The following is a 13,744-nucleotide window of genomic DNA, read 5'->3' as shown; positions in this document are numbered from 1 at the left end:
AATATCATCATTTCAACCAGTTCTGGGTTACCCCCGGAACAACTCTGATTGGCTGCAACCCCCTGAATCTGAGGAACAGACACTGTGAGCATCACCGGCCTCAGAGGCTTACATAGAACATAGAACAGTACAGCACAGAACAGGCCCTTCGGCCCACGATGTTGTGCCGACCTTCATCTGAAACCAAGATCAAGCTATCCCACTCCCTACCATCCTGGTGTGCTCCATGTGCCTATCCAATAACCGCTTAAATGTTCCTAAAGTGTCTGACTCCACTATCACTGCAGGCAGTCCATTCCACACCCCAACCACTCTCTGCGTGAAGAACCTACCTCTGATATCCTTCCTATATCTCCCACCATGAACCCTATAGTTATGCCCCCTTGTAATAGCTCCATCCACCCGAGGAAATAGTCTTTGAACGTTCACTCGATCTATCCCCTTCATCATTTTATAAACCTCTATTAAGTCTCCCCTCAATCTCCTCCGCTCCAGAGAGAACAGCCCTAGCTCCCTCAACCTTTCCTCATAAGACCGACACTCCAAACCAGGCAGCATCCTGGTAAATCTCCTCTGCACTCTTTCCAGCGCTTCCACATCCTTCTTATAGTGAGGTGACCAGAACTGCACGCAATATCCCAAATGCGGTCTCACCAAGGTCCTGTACAGTTGCAGCATAACCCCACGGCTCTTAAACTCCAACCCCCTGTTAATAAAAGCTAACACACTATAGGCCTTCTTCACAGCTCTATCCACTTGAGTGGCAACCTTTAGAGATCTGTGGATATGGACCCCAAGATCTCTCTGTTCCTCCACAGTCTTCAGAACCCTACCTTTGACCCTGTAATCCACATTTAAATTAGTCCTACCAAAATGAATCACCTCACATTTATCAGGGTTAAACTCCATTTGCCATTTTTCAGCCCAGCTTTGCATCCTATCTATGTCTCTTTGCAGCCTACAACAGCCCTCCACCTCATCCACTACTCCACCAATCTTGGTGTCATCAGCAAATTTACTGATCCACCCTTCAGCCCCCTCCTCTAAGTCATTAATAAAAATCACAAAGAGCAGAGGACCAAGCACCGATCCCTGCGGCACTCCGCTAGCAACCTGCCTCCAGTCCGAAAATTTTCCATCCACCACCACCCTCTGTCTTCGATCAGATAGCCAGTTACCTATCCAATCGGCCAACAGTATCAAGGCTTGAACAGTTACTGAGCTGGAAAGCACCAACTAATCCCCGAGAATCCACAGCACAGAGCGAGAGGAGAGGAAAACCCGTCCTGGGAGCTGTCAATCTGAGACACAGTTTGACCTGACAATGTGCAGATGTGAACCTGTTCCTTCCATTCCCAATCCGTTTTAGCCAGGAAAACCTAACACCCAGTAATGACCAGCTTGTAGCAATGTGTTTGAATGAACTCGATGACATATCATCTGAGCAGCATTCTGATATTCACATTCATTCAACTCTTTCTGATTAAATGTATTTCTTATGCTCTGTGTGTCTTTACATAAGAATCTTCCTCTGACGTGAGACCTTGTTTTGTCCTTGTGCACCTGATGCTGATTTTTTTTATCATTCTGCTCACGTTATGATTTTCCTCATGGAACCGCAGAAAGAACCAGAGAAAAGTACCAGCACAGAAGGAACCCATTCAGCCTATCACATCCATGCCAGCCCGAGGACACCCATGTGTCTTTTCCAAGCTCAGCTTCCGACACCCGGCCCAGAGCCATGCAGCTGAAAGCATGATGGAGATCCACATACTTAATAGAAAAAGTTGGCGACTTTGTACCTGCTTGAAGCAAACATTTCCAACCATAATCGCTGCGAGTAGAGTTCGAACCTGCGCGGGGAAACCCCATTGGATTTCGAATCCAACCCCTTAACCACGCGGCCATCGCAGCTACTTACTTGCCGCCATAATGTAACCACCTCAGTCACGTGCATATATTAACTTCATCAGTACCAGGATTGCACAGAGCACAGTGTGTGAGCTGAAATTTGTTCCTCAACTTTTACTTTGTACCTTTGTCTCTGAATTCATTTATTAGGTCAGAGGCTTGTTTTTTTCTATTTAAATAATTTTTCAGTGAAAACAAAAGTATCTCTATTACTGTCGAATGTTGCATTCACCCTGTTTTGTTCACTCATTTTAAAATACAAGAGGCCGCTGATAAGATTCCAAATAAATTATCAATGCAAATGGCTGGGATTCGAACCCATATCATCTGCTTGAAAGGCAGCTATTTCCACCATTATGCCACCATCGCTCGCGCTGCATAAGCAACCGTTATTTGCATTAGTTATTATTACGGAACTACCTTAGTTGCTGATTTCATCAGGCACCAGGTGTGCCCGGAGTAAACTGAAATTGGCGTCTCTCGTTTTAGCCACCTTTTTACTATTGTTTCATACTGGGAATTCATTGATCAATTTTGAGGCCTGTTCTTTCATTGAACAAAGTTTCCACTCAAAGTAAATTGAAGCTGAATTTTCCATTAGAACGATCGTGATGGTGAGGATTTCATTGTAAGGGTGCCCACCTACTGTTATGACCTGCGATAACTAATTAAAGAAATCAGAACTGTGATGGCCAGGAACTGACCCTAGGTCAAATGCTCGCATAGTCACCACTCCACCACCATCGCTCACCTGGTTCTGCCACCCACTCTGTAAGAAAGTTCAGCTCTGACAGTGAATCTGGTTTCCTCCAGGTCCAATCTGCGGATGGTCAGAAACTGTCTGTCACTGTTAGAAACTCCATTATCAGCGAGTCTGTGATGATCATTCAACTGGCTGTTACTGGTTGTTGTGGTTGCGATTTACTGTTAGCTGTCAGTGCAAGAGCAACAAATAAAACTATACAAACACTTATTTGGAGAAAGGGCTTCTCTTGTGGCACTGGGAGTATTTGCATAATGGATGTCTGTTTCTGTTCAGTTTGACGGCAGTCACGTCTGATGCACTTTGATTCTTGTCTTTTTTTCCCCACGATACCCTTTCCCTAGCGCGACGTGTCATGTTTATTTGCTCGTTTGCTTAAATGTTGAACTGGAATTGGCCGATTATTTCAGCAAGATGCACTTTCTGCTCTGATCACTCTTTGTTGCAGTATGAGCGTTGCAGCTGCGGATCTGTGGCGCAAAGAATGGCATGCAGGACTTCTCATCATTGTTTTATTTAATTTGATTTGATTTGTTATTGTCACATGTATTAGTATACAGTGAAAAAGTATTTTTTCTTGTGCACTATAGAGACAAAGCATACCGTTCATAGAGAAGGAAAGAAGAGACTGCAGAATGTAGTGTTACAATCATAGCTAAGGTGTCGAGAAAGATCAACGTAATGCAAGGGAGGTCCATTCAGAGGTCTGATGGCAGCAGGGCAGAAGCTGTTCTTGAGTCGATTGGTAGGTGACCCCAGACTGATGTATCTTTTTCCCGATGGAAGAATGTGGAAGAGAGAATGTTGTCTGGTGAGACATTCAAAAGTTGTGGGTCAGAATCTCATCGGAGTCGGCTTTTTAGGTAAAGTTGTCAGAAATCAGGAACTGGTGTATCAATGCTCTCAGAGAAGTGAAACTGCCGCCTGGAACTTCATGAGAATGTCTACAGCGCAGAAGGAAAACATTTGGTCCCTCGGGCCTGCACCGACAACAATCCCACCCAGCCTGTATCTTCGTAACCCCACATATTTACCGTGCTAATCCCCCTGACACTGAGGGACTATTTAGCATGGCCAATCCCGCTAAGACGGCGCTAATTTTCATGGCTGAGCTGCCTATTCTGGAAAGACAAAATCTACCATTCGGGCCGCAAATGGAGCCGGCGTCTGCTTTGGATCTTCTGAAAGCACATGTTAATCTGGTGGCAAACTCCTGTCCAAAACTGGTGCCCTGATTTGAATCGAGTTTCTCATCGGATTAGAAAAATGGGAATGTGGAATTGTTCTGGACGATTCACCCATCAAGCCTGTGTCCCCAAACTTCATCTTGGTTCCGTGAACCTCAAAATACGGAACGAATCATCAGTTCACCGCCAATCAGTAGACAGAACAAATGCACCAGCGACGAGGATGGGATTCGAACCCACGCGTGCAGAGCACAATGGATTAGCAGTCCATCGCCTTAACCACTCGGCCACCTCGTCATACCATGGTGGCTCCCCAAACTACCTCTTGTGTTTTAACATCCGTAACAAAGAACACATTTCTCCCACAGGAAAATGTTGCCTTTCTGCTTTCTCGTTAATCTTGATTCGCTGTTACTTTTCCATTTGATGTAAATCCAGAGAAAGTAAAGAGAGAGGCAGTTCAACTCCCTTGTCCCTGTCTGGTTTTGAATTCACCGAACATGACTGTGATTTAAAAGTCACAAGTGCTGTGAGTTTGTGGCGTAACGGAAGAGCGTCTGACTTCAAAGTAGAGAGCTGCCTGTTCGAATCACGGAACTGTTCTTGCGTTGGTCTTGGGATTTTGATTGTTCCTGAAATGATACAACTGTGATAGAAATGAAATTTTAGGGATGCTTCCGGTTCGCATGCTCAGTTTACTTTTTTGCACACTTTTATATTTGAACAATGTGTCAGAGAAATGATTCGTCCATTGTTTGTAAAATTAAAGCAAGGTCCACAGTCGTTTCTGGGAGGTATCAATGGGGAGAGCTAACCTTTGGTGATGTAACCAGAGAATTCACACCTCAGGCGAGGAGCAAGGCTGAGAAGGCAGGGCCTTCATGAACAATCTCAACCGATACGGGAATTGATCCCGCGCTGCTGGCTGAATAAACTGTCGAGCCAACTGAGACAAATACGCTGTGCGACTCGTTAATGAAAATCAAGAAGATGAAGTAAATGAAACCTGGATTTGCCTTTGGGCAGCAGCAGAACATTCCTACTTGATGGAGTGAGTACGTGATAGCAGAGGATGGTTTTGATCTAGCGACCTCTGGGTTATGGGCCCAGCACGCTTCCGCTGCGCCACTCTGCTCCGAAAGCAAGTATCTCCCTGCTTGTTACTGCTGCCCGCGAGCCAGGAAACTATTCACTATCTCTTTTTATTTCAAACCAAATCATCCCGAATTTAACAGACAGAGAAAGACACATAGAAAAGCAGTAAAAAACTATTAGGATACACACACAATGAGGGACAGAACATATTCGACCAAGATACTGAGATGGAAAAACTGATTATGTATGAAAAGGGATTTTCTGTTGCACAAAGATAGGCCCTGTTTTGAAATGTATGTCCTGTTGTGTAACTGTGCTTTCTGCTGTGTAACTGTTCTCTCTGTTTGGAATATGACTCTGTCGTTGACAGAACTTCACTGTGGTTCTGACAAATTCTTCCCTGTTGTGTAAATGTGTGCCCGGTTTGCCCTCTTTTTAGGTCAAACCAAATAAACAAACTCAGATTAAGTCAGGACAAAGTAAAAAGGGGCAGCTCCCCAAAAGGAGGGGGAACAGCCCGAACAGAAGTCAAAGTACAAAGGAAACTTAAAAACATCAAATTAAAATGTGATTGTCAGGGTCAATAACGCACCCCAACCCCTGCGGTGCCCAACGGGCGCGGAAGGCGTCAACCACACCCTTGGACACCACATGCTCCCTCTCTAGGGACACCCGGCCGTGAACGTAGCCGCGGGAGAGGGGCAGACAGTCAGGATGGACGGCCCCCTCGATCGCTCGCTGCCTGGACCGGTAAATGGCGCGTTTCGCCAGGCCCAGGAGCAGGTTCACGAGGAGGTCGCCATCCCGACACTCCCCTTTCCGCACCGGGTGAGAAGGAACCCATTCAGCCTATCACGTCCATGCCAGCCCGAGGACACCCAGGTGTCCTTTCCAAGCTCAGCTTCCGACACCCGGCCCAGAGCCATGCAGCTGAAAGCATGATGGAGATCCACATACTGAATAGAAAAAGTTGGCGACTTTGTACCTGCCTGAAGCAAACATAATCACTGCGAGTAGAGTTCGAACCTGCGCAGGGAAACGCAAATTGGACTTCGAATCCAACGCCTTAACCACTCGGCCATCACAGCTACTTTGATGATTTAACCAGAGGATTCACACCTCAAGCGAGGAGCAAGGCTGAGAAGGCGGGGCCTTCATGAACAAGCTGTGTTATTTTATGACAATCGATTCGTGGTCATTGGACTTTTAAATCCAGATGTTTTTCCTGATGTCAAATTTCACCATCTGCCGTGTGTGTGTGTGTGTGTGTGTGTGTGTGTGTGTGTGTGTGTGTGAGAGAGAGAGAGAGAGAGATTCTTACATAATCAATCTGTTTGTGAGTATGGATTAATCCTTTATATTCCCTCATAAACACCGTGATCTCTTATCTTTGTGAATTCCTCAGATACACTTGTACCACTGAGAATCTGGTGTGCGGGTGGAGGGTGGGGTGAGGTTTGAAGGCAATGCCGCAGGGTGCTCAGTGTGAAAACAGCCGATTTTAAAGCACTTGTGTAGGAAAGTGAATAGTGAACTTGTCTGTGTGAAGATCACAGAAAAGCTCTATCTGGTGCTGCGTCCAAGAGACAAATTTTGGGTTGTCAGTAAATGAACTCCTATGATGAAGGCACAAAATCAGAAACAGGAAATGCTGGAAATATGCAGCAGCTCCGAAAGCAGCTGTGGGGAGATATTCCTGTCGCCAGGATGAAACCTTCCAATTGCATAGTTCCCGTTGCTCAGACCTGTCAATCTTAGTACCTTCGTGCAAGGAACACGTAGGGTGGGATTTGGGTCTTTGTTGACTTGAGCAAACAGGACATTGCACAAGCCGAGTAAACAGGAGATCCCGGTCTCAAATCCCAGCGAGAACCTTGAGTCCTTACAAGTGATCAGTGCAAGTGTGCAAGTCGCAATGTCCTATCCTTGCTCGTCGATATTGTCTTTACCTTTACAGTGGATGATCTACAAAAATGAAACAAAAACATGTTTCGAGACTCCACACAAATATGTCTACTATTTATTTGCTCGGTCAGGTATTTTCATCATTTTGCAGAAAACAAATAATCTGCAGTAAAGCCAATGCTGTAAATTCCACAAATACAGCTTTCCATTTTTTTTCTCAGGGAATTTCTAACACAGTCGAATGGCCTTACAATCGTACAATCCCAACAGTGCTGAAGGAGACCATTCTGCCCATCGAGTCTGTATCGACTCTCCAACAGAGAGCACACAGGACCTATCCCCGCGGCGCCACGCATCCACCCCGCTAATCTACCTATACAAACACCTTCGAGGCCAAGGGGCAATCGAGCATGGCCAATCCACCCAACTTGCCCATCATTGGATTGTGGGAGTAAACAGGAGCACTTGGTTTCCTGAGATAACGTGCCTGGGTGAATGCAGCTTGAACAGCACTACAGAAGTTTCGCATCATCCAAGACAAAGCATCCCACTTCATTCGCTTCCCAAGCATTAAAAATTCACTCCCTCCACTACAGCAGTGCGCACCATCTACACGATGCACTGCAGCAACTCAGCAAGGCTTCTTTGCCAGCCGCTTCCAAACCCACGACTACGACAGCCTGGAAGGACAAGCGCAGCAGACACACCAGAATAACACCACCAGGTTGCAGGGCACTGATATTGATTTCTTGATTGTAGCTATTTATCAATTGCTGTTGTTGCGTGTGTGTGTTCTTTAATCTTGTTTATCTCCCAGAAGAAGTGAAATATCTAATTGAAAAATATGTTACTATTTCTAACCCAACAAGCGAACGTCGTGTCAAACTTTAAGAAAGCCCCCGGGGTTTGCGATTTATTCTCGAGTCAGTGGTTTCCCTGGGAGCCGAGTCAACAGAAACAGCATGGAGAGATGGCAGAGCACGAATTGTCGGTGCCGACGCTGAATCACATCAGTGAAGCAGCAAACTGGAGGCCACGAATCTGATCAAAAATGCGACTCTGGTGGGACTCGAACCCACAACCTTTGAATGGCTAACTTGCCTTGACTTAGAAGTCCAATGCGCTATCCATTGCGCCACAGAGCCGCGCAATGGAAGATTGCTTTACTTGGCCATCTATGGATTTTTGACAATGTAGAAACTATTCATCAGTTCAACAATCTCATAGTTAAAACGTCAAGAACTGTTAAGAGGAACTTCGTTGATTGCAACTCGTGTTGGAACATCTTATGTCTTTTGAAACAGCTGTGGAAATTCACACCTTTATACAGGAAATGTGTCTATCACAGAATGATCCTCCCTCTCTCTCTTCCTCATTCTCCTGTACAGCTTGGAGGCAAATCTCGCAGGCTTGATAGCCGGGAGACACATTCGACTCTATCTGTCACAGGGCTAATCAGAACCGGTTCCCTGTTCCACTAAAACATCTGCACAGAGCACAACGCAAAGCTGGAAGCTGGAAATCTGAAACAAAAACAGAAAATGCTGGAAATGCTCAGCGGATGAGGCAACATTTTTGATTAATGGAGATTTTTGGAAAACAAGCTCCTGAAGCACAGCACATCTGCACAGTTTAAAGTTACCTTCCATCCACAATGGATGATCCATTCCATGATTTTGAATGATCCAAATTTGAGGATGTGCATTGTTATTCTGGTCGCCACAGTCTGAAAACCACTCCAGGCATTGATGTCGCCCTTGGATTTTAAATTTGTAAATCCATTCTCTATCTTTTAAAGCTACTATTGAAACTGTATCTATCACCTATTCAGTTCTTTGTGAGTGAGAAGGAGAATTGAAGATATATTTGGATAATTTTCCTATGACTGAATTTGTACAGAAGCATAAAAGCGGGAATCACACACATCACTTCATGAAAATCACCCGCTAAAGGCTGACAGTGTTTAATCAAGGGATGGTTCTCTTCATTCATTTATTATTAATGGAGAATAGAAAAGTTGGAACTGTATGCAATCTGGGCAATATAACTGAGCAAAGTGAAACACATGGGGACTGGTCACGATAAGCCTCCCATGGGTAAAAGACAAAGTGAAGGTGCGATGTTGACTGCCTTGTGAGACGGGGCAGGGAGACGTTGTAGGGTGAAGGTACATAGGAAAGTGGGAGTGCTAAACGTTTAATGATCACTGTACAAGCAAAAGGTGTAATGCAGACTGCAGGTTGGATATTCAATTCTTACTATCCGAAACAGCAGTGATTCAAAATGCCACTTGGTTCAAAATAAAATGCCAACCGGCACTAATACATTCACTTGAAAAGCATCGCCTTGCTGATTTATCATAATTTAAGTGATTTAATTTAATTACAGAGGAAAGCAGCGTACTGGTAGATTTCAAAATGATCTGGCCAACAGATTTAGTATTCCGAAGTTCTCCGTCCCAGGTTCAATATAATGTGAACAATACTTGTCTGTTGTGTCCCTCTCTAATGTTTAAACTTCAGTCTACCAGAGTGTGCTGACATTCACTGGCCGCAATACAGAACTGCAGTAGCGTGGAAAAAATGCACATCAACTATCGCTGCAGACCGACATGTTGTTGGTCAAAGAAGACAGAGGGTAGCAGTGGAAGGGTGCGTTTCTGAATGGAGAGCTGTGACAAGTGGCGTTCCTCAGGGATCAGTGTTGGGATCTCTGTTGTTTGTAATATATATAAACGATTTGGAGGAAAATGTAACTGTTTTGATGAGTAAGTTTGTGGACGACACAAAGGTTGGTGGATTTGCAGATAGCAATGAGGACAATCAGAGGATACAGCAGGATATAGGTCAGTTGGAGATTTGGGAGGAGAGACGGCAGATGGAGTTTAATCCGGACAAATGTGAGGTCATGCATTTTGGAAGGTCTAATACAGAGAGGAAATATACAGTAAATGGCAGAACCCTTACAAGTGTTGATAGACAAAGGGATCTGGGTGTACAGGTACACAGGTCACTGAAAGTGGCAATGCAGGTGGAGAAGGTAGTCAAGAAGGCATACGGCATGCTTACCTTCATCGGCCAGGGCAATGAGTTTAAAAATTGGCAAGTCATTTTGCAGCTATATGGAACCTTAGTTAGGCCGCACATGGAATATAGTGTTCAATTCTGGTCGCCATACCACCAGAAGGATGTGGAGGCTTTGGAGAGGGTACAGAAAAGATTTTCCAGGATGTTGCCTTGTATGGAGGGCATTAGCTATGAGGAGAGGTTGGAGAAACTTTGTTTGTTCTCACTGGAATGACGGAGGTTGAGGGGCGACCTGATAGAAGTCTACAAGATTATGAGAGGCATGGATGGAAGCTTTTTCCGAGTTTGGAACAGTCAATTACTATGGGACGCAGGTTTAAGATGCGAGGGGCAAGGTTTAAAGGAGATGCACGAGGCAGATTTTTTACACAGAGAGTAGTGGGTGCCTGGAACTCTTTGCCGAGAGAGGTAGTGGAAGCGGATATGGTAGTGACTTTCAAGGGGCGTCTTGACAAATACATGAATAGGTTGGAAATAGAGGGATATGGTCCCCGGAAAGGTTGGGGGTTTTAGTTCAGTCGGGCAGCATGGTCGGTACAGGCTTGGAGGGCTGAAGGGCCTATTCCTGTGGTGTAATTTTCTTTGTTCTTTGTTCTATAACTTCGAATTTGCTTTTACCTGGAGCATTTGAGTCGACGAGCACAGACGTACTAAAGGAAAATCTCGGTAATGAGACGATGGAGAATGAATTTCAGAGATAAGCAGATGATGTTACGTTGAAGATTTTGAGTAGAGGATCGTGTGGAATCATGCACTAATTAGAGCAAAAGGCCCAGTTTCAATTAGGTATCTTCCAGGTAGAATGTGTACAGATTTGCAAAGTCTCTCAGATTGATTTAGAAATTAATATCACAGACATATGTCGCATTAGAGACAGAAAGATACAGAATGAGTCCAACACTCATATATCTAGAATCTTAGAATGGATACAACAAAGCGAGGGAGACCATTCGGCCCTTTAACTGTATGCTGGTCTGTAAAAGAGCATCTCATCTCATCCCTTTCCAAGTCCTTGTCTCATAAACCTGGATATCCTTTCACTTCAGGTGCTGATCCCATTCCCCCTTGACAGCTCTGATTTGATGCTGCCTCTGCCGCCCTCCCAGGCAGTGCATCCCAGGTCCTAAACACTCAGCACATTAAAAAACAACCTTCTCTCCTCTGGCAATGGGATCAATGTTTCTTCATCAACTCTTCTTCGACTACACCCACAAACCCACCACCTCTACCATCTCGAAGGACAGTGGCAGTAAATACATGGGAACACCTGCACTGCAAGCTCCCCCTCAAGCCACTCACCATCCTAACTTGGAAATACATCGCGGCTCCTTCACTGTCGCAGTGGCAAAATCCCGAAAGACTGTTTGGCTAACAGCACTGTGGCTGTACCGATACCTCATGGACTGCAGCAGTTCAATAAAGCAGCAAACCACCACCTTCTTAAGGTCAGTTAGAGATTGGCAATGAATGCTGGCCTCGTCAGTGATGCCCACCTCTCGAAATGAATAAAACAAACACAAACTCACATCTACAACCAGAGACGGACGAATACTGAACAAATCTCACTCATGTGCCTGTGTTGGACACAATATGAATCCCCCAATCACATTCACGAACAGAGGGTAAAATGCAGTCGAAATTGGGCGATCGTTATCCAGTTGCAGTTTAACCAGAGTTTTATACAAGAATAGAAAACATCTTAACACAACGTGCAACATTTTAACCGAATATGGAACATCATGAGACCAGTTAATCATCTTTCTGCCGAACAGAAAACATCTTCACGGTGAACATTTTGACACAACAGGGAACACGGTTACAGAGCAGGGCATATATTAACAGAACATTTTTTTAAATTACACAAGATGGACCATATTTATCCAGCCGAAAAGATACTTTCAGCATGAGGGAAGCATTTTACACAACAACAGAAAGCACCTCTCAACAACAGAGAGCACAGTTGCACAGCAGGAATTATATTTACAAACATGTATTTGCAACAGAAAATTCCTTTTAAAATAGTGATTGATTTTCCAATTCCGTGTTTTGCCGGTTTTTCAGCACCTTTGTCTGTCGTTACGTGTCCAGACAATCTCTCTTACTGCGATTGTGTGTTTTTCTCTGTTTTATTCTCGGTGTGATGCAGTGGCTGAACCTCCTGACACTGGAACGAGTATTAAATGATACAACGGCGAAAATCTGCCTGACTACATTGATAGACAGCACAGCTGACTTTTACCATGGCAGAGTGTCGCAGCGGAAGCGTGCTGGATCCACAATCCAGCAGTCGGTGGATCACAACCATCCTCTGCTATTCCTATTATCACTGATAATGAAACGACTTGTGACTTTTAGATGGAGTCTGAGACAGGTATTTACATCGGCTTCTCTTTCCCCCAAAAAACCTCGATCTGCAGTGAATCACTTTTATATGCAAGAAAGCATATGAACGGGGAACATCTTAACACAATATGCAACAATTTACTGACAGAAACATCTTCACGGAGAATCTTCTCACACAACATAGAACACATGTGCAGAGCAGGGGCCATATAAACAGAACAGAGAAAAAAAAACATTTACACAGCCGGAAACACAACAGGGGAGCATTTTACACAACAGCAGAAATCATCTCTCAACAACAATTGAGACAGTTACATGGGTAAGATGGGTCTGGAGGGTATGGGACAAACACGGGCAATTGGGTGGTAAAAAAAACACGGGCTCGGTGGTAAAAAAAAAACTGGGCGGCATGGACAGGTTGGGCCGATGGGGCTGTTTCCATGTTGTAAACCTCTATATCATAGAGCACAGCAGGAAAAACAGTGAAACACTTTGCAAAACAACAGTGAACATCTTTGAACAGCGGGGGTGGGGGGGAGGGGTAGAGGGGGGAGGGAGGAGGGGGAGGGGAAGAGGAGGGTGGAGGGGAGGGGGAGGCGGAGGGTTAGGCGAGGGGAAGGGGAGGGGGATGGGGATGGGGGACGGGGGAGGGGTATGGGGGAGGGGAGGTTGGGGAAGGGGGAGGGGGAACGGGGAGGGGGAGGGGGGAGGGGGATGGGGGAAGTGGGAGGGGGAGGGGGAAGGGGACCGGGAGGGGGAGCGGGGAGGGGGAGCGGGGAGGGGGGAGCGGGGAGCGGGGAGGGGAGGGGGCGGCTGGAGGGGGAGGGGAAAGGGTGAGGGGGGAGAGGGACGGGAGGAGAGGGGGAGGAGGGAGGGCGGAGGGGACGAGGGTGTAGGGGGGAGAGGGGCGGAGGGGACGAGGGGGGAGGGGGAGAGGGGAGAGAAGGAGAGGGCAGTAGGGAGGGGGGACGGGGTAAGGGGGGACAGGGAAGGGGAGAGATGCGGGGAGGGGAGGAGAGAGGAGGGAGAGGGGGTGGAGGCGGTGGGGGAGGAGGGGTGGAGGCGGGAGGGGGTAGGCGAAGCTGGGCTTGCCGTAGCAGAGTGGCGCAGCTGAAGCATGCTGGGCCCATAGCTCAGAGGTCGATGGATCGAAAACATTCTCTGCTACTTCCTCTTAACAATAATAACAGAACCACTTGACTGCAATTCTGCAACATTTACGTGGAATATGCAGGCAGGTATCTGCATTGGCTCCTCTTTTCTGTTTTAAGCCTCAAACCAGTTTGGTATGCACAAAAGGTGTAGATACTGTGAACATCACCAGGATCTATTCGTGACAGACGTAATGGTGCACAGGACACAATTTCAGAATTTTGGGATAATGTTAAAGTTGGAAGCATTGTGAACTGTGAGGAGGATAGTGTGAACCTTCAAAAAGGACATAGGCAAGTTGA

The 13,744-nt window shown here is 45.9% G+C and overlaps 3 non-coding genes across 3 annotated transcripts; all 3 read right to left on the bottom strand.

Annotated features, from left to right (window-relative positions):
* Positions 1 to 1,832: 1,832 nt before the first annotated feature.
* Positions 1,833 to 1,914, bottom strand: trnas-cga (transfer RNA serine (anticodon CGA)). Its single transcript has one exon. It is a non-coding gene; the product is annotated as a tRNA-Ser (tRNA).
* Positions 1,915 to 4,076: 2,162 nt separating this feature from the next.
* Positions 4,077 to 4,158, bottom strand: trnas-gcu (transfer RNA serine (anticodon GCU)). Its single transcript has one exon. It is a non-coding gene; the product is annotated as a tRNA-Ser (tRNA).
* Positions 4,159 to 7,915: 3,757 nt separating this feature from the next.
* Positions 7,916 to 8,006, bottom strand: trnar-ucu (transfer RNA arginine (anticodon UCU)). Its single transcript is given in 2 exon segments — positions 7,916 to 7,951; positions 7,970 to 8,006. It is a non-coding gene; the product is annotated as a tRNA-Arg (tRNA).
* Positions 8,007 to 13,744: the final 5,738 nt, after the last annotated feature.

The sequence above is a fragment of the Mustelus asterias genome, unplaced genomic scaffold (genome assembly GCF_964213995.1).
Source record: "Mustelus asterias unplaced genomic scaffold, sMusAst1.hap1.1 HAP1_SCAFFOLD_35, whole genome shotgun sequence".
Taxonomy (NCBI): Eukaryota; Metazoa; Chordata; class Chondrichthyes; order Carcharhiniformes; family Triakidae; genus Mustelus; species Mustelus asterias.
This window is presented reverse-complemented; position numbering and strand designations above follow the sequence as displayed.